At 42.5% G+C, this 6503-nt stretch overlaps 1 long non-coding RNA gene across 1 annotated transcript in view; it reads left to right on the top strand.

Annotated features, from left to right (window-relative positions):
• The window catches only part of LOC109299491, a 20073-nt gene that overhangs the window by 7052 nt on the left and 6518 nt on the right, over positions 1 to 6503 (top strand). Inside the window, exon 2 of the long non-coding RNA XR_002097890.1 lies at positions 1055 to 1058. This is a non-coding gene — a long non-coding RNA (uncharacterized LOC109299491). The remainder of the gene's footprint in view (positions 1 to 1054; positions 1059 to 6503) is intronic.

Raw genomic sequence — 6503 nt, 5'->3', positions numbered from 1 at the left:
CCCTTACTTCTTCATTTACTTCACCAGTTTGCTGGACATTAACCTTGGTTTTTGAATGAGAGCTACTTCATAATCTCGCATGGTCTTATTAGCAGGAGATGATTAGTCTTTGAAGGTTACTTAGTCACTTGAAGGTTAACAGCATAATTACCATAAAGTGCTCCTTTTCTAACTACAGCCAAAAAAGTCCCCAAACTCATCAGAATTGGAAAGCAGACTGTGAAGGAAGAACTCCACAGTCTATTACATTACAAAGCTGAATCCAGAAGTAGATTTCTGTTAGGTCCTGAAGTGGAAAAGTAGAGGTCGACTCAGGAATAGTGGCTTGCATGTTGACAAAATATGAGCATCTACTAACAAGGAGAAGTGACACAGATAAGAAGACAAGAAAGGGAAAATAGCAAAGCAATCTTAATGAAATAAATCAAGTTGGGTATAGCCACTTTACACATGTTTTAGAAAAAGGATCTATGTCATAAAGAATATAGCTCGTCTCCTATACTTCCAGTGGTTTGAACCATTCAAAGTCCCCAACTGATTGACTTTCATCTCTGAAAAGACACAAGTTACTGTAGTACACATTTTAAAAATTGTACATTGGATTCTAAGGTGGGGAATGATTCTATTCCCCCATCACCATCTTTTCTGTTACTTGTAAAAGCCTCGTATTTGTTCTTTGCCTCGGAAGCCAGAATTTTCATCCTAATTTGTTTAACAACCGTCTGAGCACTGTACAGGTTGAACTGCTTTGGGTTTCCCACTTTAGGTATCAGTTTATCAGATCTCACAAATCATTGGATATCTCCTCTCCTTTTTCCTACTCCTCTTCCTTCTTCTTTTTCATATTTCCTTACTTTTTCATATTCCCCCTTCTAACAGGTGAACTTATTATTTTGAACAGATGCTAGACTGACAATCCTGAATAATGAAGTCTTCTATTTATCCACAGAGTAACTGATCTCAGAGCAGAGCTGGAGATGAACTACAAGGTTTAGGTGGAAATTTACCTCTTGCCCACTCTATCTGCAAGTTGCTTTGTGCAGTTTAATATGAGCTTGGTAGGTCAGTTTAATACCATCAACTATTTCACATAGCCAACAGTGATTTTTCCTGTTGTTCTGACAATCCACTTTGGATTTAAAACAGTGTCCATTATAATAGGCAGAATAAAAAAGAGCAAATTGGCATTTCAATATGAAAATAATTTACATGTTTGCTGTTTAAGGTTAATTAACACAGCATTTTTTCACATAAGTTTTTCAACTATATTTGGATTTCTTATTTGCTTTTTGAATCTTAGCATAACTGATGTCATCATGATCCTGTAGTGATACAAGTAAATGAAATTAGCTCAATTTTGATCCCAGATGAAGAAGGGTTAAAGCTGGAAAGGCCTGCCTAGATGCCCATCACTACAGGCTCATGCCCACATAATAGTTATGGCATTACTGGTGTTACATAGTCCCAAGCATCAGCCCCCTTCCTCTTTGAAGTCACTAAGGGAATGTTTGTCCATATTCTTAGTTACTTCACAGCTGCTTGCCTTTCAGAACTATACCTGTAACTTAGCTTGGCTTGCTGGTTTTCTTACAGCTAATTTGAAGTTCACTAAATGTTGTGTTGAATGTTATCATAGCTGTGGAGATAAGGACCTCATTAAAGAAACTGAGAATGTCTAAGCATTGCTATCATAACATAACTAGCTCCCAATCTGTATAGTTAGCTTTTTATATGGGTTTATAAATCAGAACAGCTCACTGGGCTAGCATGTTTAAGACATGTCAGTCTCTAAAGCCAACAGCACAGAGGAGTGATTATGTAATTAGCATAATGCCTAATTGTCTTGGAGTCCCCAGCCTGAATGACCAGGTATTTCTTTAATTCAAGATCAAGGCATGATTTCTGCCTTTGTACATCTTGAAACTCATGTCTTTGGTAAAGATGACATTAGAACAAAAACCAAACTTCTCATCTACCAGCCTGTTGTAATCCCTACCTCATTATACGAGTGTAAAACTTGGATGGCATATTGGAAACACCTGAAAATTTGGAACATTACTATCAACAATTTCTTCTAAAAAGCTTTCATTAGATATTAATTGGAAAGAAAAGAGAATAAATACCAGTATTCTGGCTCAAGCAAACACCACCGGCATTGAAGCTCTGTTGAACTTAACATGTCATAAGAGGCTGCATCTACACATACAAATAATTGGGAACAGTTTCCTCTAGAGTAAAGTAATCTAGAGTAAACTCTCCTGGGCACATGTCTACACATGCAGGGAGGCTGGAGCAGATTTGTTGCTCCTAGAAGCAGACTTCTCTCACTCCCTGTGGCCCTACACTGGGCCACTGCAGCAGCCAGAGGGAGCTCTAAGCTCCCCCTGGGTGCTAGCTCGGGCTGGCAGGGAGCATGGGGCCAGGAGACAACTGTCTCCCAGCCCCCACTCCTCAATCATGAAGTGGAGCTGGGAGCTCCCTGATGCAGGGGCAGGGAAATATAGTCCCTGCCTGGGCTTCGGTGCTAGACCCCACCCCCACAGTAGGGAACAATCTCCTGCCCCTTGCTGACCAGAAGCACATTTACTCCCAGTCGGGTGTCTACATGCGTGCTACTCTGGAGTAAGTAGTTGACAGTAAATTTGCTATTTGCATTTGCAGGTAGCAAATTTACTTTTGATTAGAGCAAATTACTGTGCAGTACACAACTGCATGTGTAGACAGTGATACATACTGCTCAGTAATTAGCTCTAACTTCGAGTAAAGCTTCTCATGTAGTCGTACCAAGGATGTCTGACAACTGGCTCCCCAAACAGAGCCTATATGTTTAACATACTGAGGATCACCACTCTGGTGGTGGGCAAAAGAAGAGATTCAAGAACACCTTGAAGGCTAACTGAGGGGAAAAAAATAATATTAACAATATCTGGGAGGCTTGAGCACCGATTTGTGCCCAGTGACACTGATGTAGGAACAGGCATCGATCATTTTGAGTAAACTTGCCTCATTATGGAGGCAGATAGATGAGAGAGATGAAGAGATAGAGCTGTAGCCCTGACATCACCGGGATCTTCTCCTTCCTTCTGGAAATAATTGCCATGTCTGCATCTAAATTTAAGGATCTCGGATTGGCCTCATCAATCATCTCCAGACTCATCATTTACTGAATGACTGTCATCTTTGTATTGAGGGACTGCTGCCACCACTGAGGACTTCAAGTCTAGACAAGTATTGGCCTGGATATCTGGAGCTGTACCAAGTTGCCTATTTTTTCATTTAATTGTTTTCTTATAGCAACAATTGAAAATTATGTGGTACATTTTATGTAACATGATAAGTTTTATAACATCATCATTATCATACGTCACCAATCTTTAAATATTCGTAGAACATTCACAGATACTTTTCTTCATACTGAGATGTTGTCTTGAATGAGGAGTGTCTTGCTAAATGTTTAGCAATGTACAATGTTATGTTTCATTTCAGAGAAAGTATGTTAAGGCATTACAGTTAAATAAAGAAAGAATGGACATATTTTTAAAGGTATTTCAGTGTCTAACTATAAGAGGAGGTCTTCCTGGGACCGGTCTGCCATTGGCCCACCCACCTATTCCTGGGCCAATCACCTGCCTCACTCCTCTGCCACGCCTTGTTTTTCTTAATTGGTTCCAATTAGGTGGGAGGTTGCTCATTCTTGCCCTGATGCCAGGGGGGCTCTATCTGTGGCTCTGTTCCTCCCCTACACTGCAGCCCAAGCCTCGCAGATGGCATCCAGGTGACACAATGCTCCTGGCCTACGGCCAGACCAAGCTTAGCCCTCATTGTCAGGCCTCAGACACACATGAATTCATGCCACCCTCCTCTCACTATGGCCTCTCACACTCCACCTCCCTCTCACAGATACCACTTTGCTCCCTCTTGGAGAAGGCCCCTTTGGCCATAGGCTTTATCTAGCACACAACTTGGGTAGCAGACATACCACCTTTTGGGCCTCTCCCACGACCCTCACCAGAGTAGTGGCCAAGCTTGCCCTGGCCCCTCCTGAGGCAACTGTACACACTGGGGCTCCACATCTGCCCCCCCACACTGGGGCCTACCCTTACTGGGGATCCACATCTTTCACCCCGTCACTGGGGCTATGGGGCTTCTGTCCCCAGTGGGGGCTCAGGTGGTCATAGCTGTGCCTGGCCCCAACCGCTACCCACAGTGTTGTAGGGGCTATGGGTTATTGGGACACCCCAACCTGCCTTTCACCAGGGTGGTAACTGGTCTGGCATTTTCCTGGAGGCTCCTGTACCACTGAGGGCCTCACCAGGCCACCCACTCCCCACAGGGTGCAGTTTTAGATCATGCTTGTTTGCTTTCAAAACACTAGTAATTACAATAAACAAGTATTCTGGTTTTCATACCTCACCTGAAGGATATTTCCTGTAGTAGCAAGGTCTCTAGAATTAATCAGATATTACAGATGTGTAGTGAGTTATGGGGGAAAGTGATAACTACTTAATCATCTGTACAAAAATATAGCTTTGAAATGGCATAGAATCATATAAAAATAATGATGGAAAGAATTTTAAGAGATCTAGTGCAATCTCTAGCTCACAACAAGATTATCTTTGTCTAAATTTTCCCAGACAAAAGTTTATTTAACCCAAACTTAACAATTTCTCTAAGAAAGGAAATTCCACAATTAATCTATATGATGTTCCAGTCTTTATTTACCTTCATAGTTACAAAGCTCCTCCTAAATCCAAATACAACCCATATCTCTGTTGTTGCATTTTAAAACCATTATGTCTTCTGTCCGTAAGGATAGAGAGCACAATTGTCTGCCATTTTCATAATGACCTTTTTGTGTTTGAATATCATCAAGCCATCTTTCATAATTCATTTCCAAATTACAATAATTCCACCTTTTCTATCATCTCATACAACATGTTTTCAAGATCTCTAATAATTTTTTTGCTCCTCTGGACTCTCCCATTTTTCCTTGCCTTTCTTCAGGTATGATGCCAAAAACAGGACTCACTACTGTGAGTGAGGCCTTGTCAGTTTTGAATAGAGTGACAGAACCTCTTTGTGTGACTTGTTTGTAACATTCCATGACTGCTAGTACATCCTGGTATGCTATTAACTTTGTTGCAACATTAGTAAACTATTGACTCATAATCAACTTGTGATCCACTTATAATTTCCATATGCTTTTTATGCTGCACTGCAGCCTAATCATTGCTAGGCTACACTTGCTACACTTTCATAGATTTTCATAGACATTAGGGCTGGAAGGGACCTCAGAAGATCATCGAGTCCACCCCCCTGCCCCAGGGGTAGGAAGTCAGCAGGGATCGTAGGATCCCAGCAAGATAAACATTCAGATGTCTTTTGAAGGCGTTCAGAGTAGGTACTTGAACCACCTCTGGTGGCAATCTATTCCAAACCTTGGGGGCTCAGACAGTAAAGAAGTTCTTCCTTATGTCCAGGCTGAAATGGTCATGGAGAAGCTTGTGACCATTCAACCTTGTCATCCCTTGGGGTGTCTGGTGAACAGACATCCCTCCAGATCTTGGTAAGCACCCCTGATAAACTTATAGGTGGCTACCAGCTCACTCCTTGTCCTGAGCTTATCCAGGCTGAACAGTCCCATGGCTTTCAGATTCTCTTCATAAGGCCTGCTTTCCTGACCTCTGATCATGCACGTGGTTCTCCTCTGCACCCTCTCAAGCTTCTCCACATCCTTTTTGAATTGTGGAGCCCAAAACTGGATGCACTACTCCAGCTGTGGCCTCACCAAGGCTGAGTACAAAGGGATAATGACATCCTCAGATTTACTTGTGAAGCATCTGTGGATGCAAGCAAGTATTTTGCTTGCTTTACTAGCAGCAGTATCACATTGCAGGATCATGTTTATCTTGTGGTCAGTCATAACCCCCAAGTCCCTTTATCCATAGCGCTAGCCAGCGTAGCACTGCTGAGCCTACAAGGATGCTGCAGGTTTTTCTTCCCAAGGTGGAGAACCTTGCATTTTTCAGTGTTAAACAGCATCAGGTTCTCATCTGTCCATTTCCTGAGGCTGTCAAGGTTTGCCTGGATTGCCCTCCTGTCCACAGGTGTGGAAGCTTTACCCCAGAGTTTGGTGTATCGGCAAACTTGGCCAGTCCACTTCTGATACCAATGTCCACATCATTAATGAAGATGCTAAACAGTATAGGCCCAAGAACAGAGCCTTGGGGGACCCCACTGGTCACAGCGCACCACGACAACTGACTTCTGTCAACCACCACCCTCTGGGTCCTACCACGGAGCCAATTCCCCAGCCAGTGGATTGTGGTGTGGCTGAGGCTGCAGTTAGCCAGTTTTACTAAGAGGTGATTATGGGATACCAGATCAAAGGCTTTTTTTAAAGTCAAGATATACAACATCAATCTCTTCTCCTTTGTCCAGGTGATAGGTCACCTGGTCATAGAGGGAAATGAGATTGGTCAAGCTAGACCTACCCACAACAA

This window comes from Gavialis gangeticus, unplaced genomic scaffold (genome assembly GCF_001723915.1).
Source record: "Gavialis gangeticus isolate Ggan-Ray unplaced genomic scaffold, GavGan_comp1, whole genome shotgun sequence".
Lineage (NCBI taxonomy): Eukaryota > Metazoa > Chordata > Crocodylia > Gavialidae > Gavialis > Gavialis gangeticus.
The sequence above is the reverse complement of the archived record's forward strand: the minus strand, read 5'-3'. Positions and strand labels throughout refer to the sequence as shown.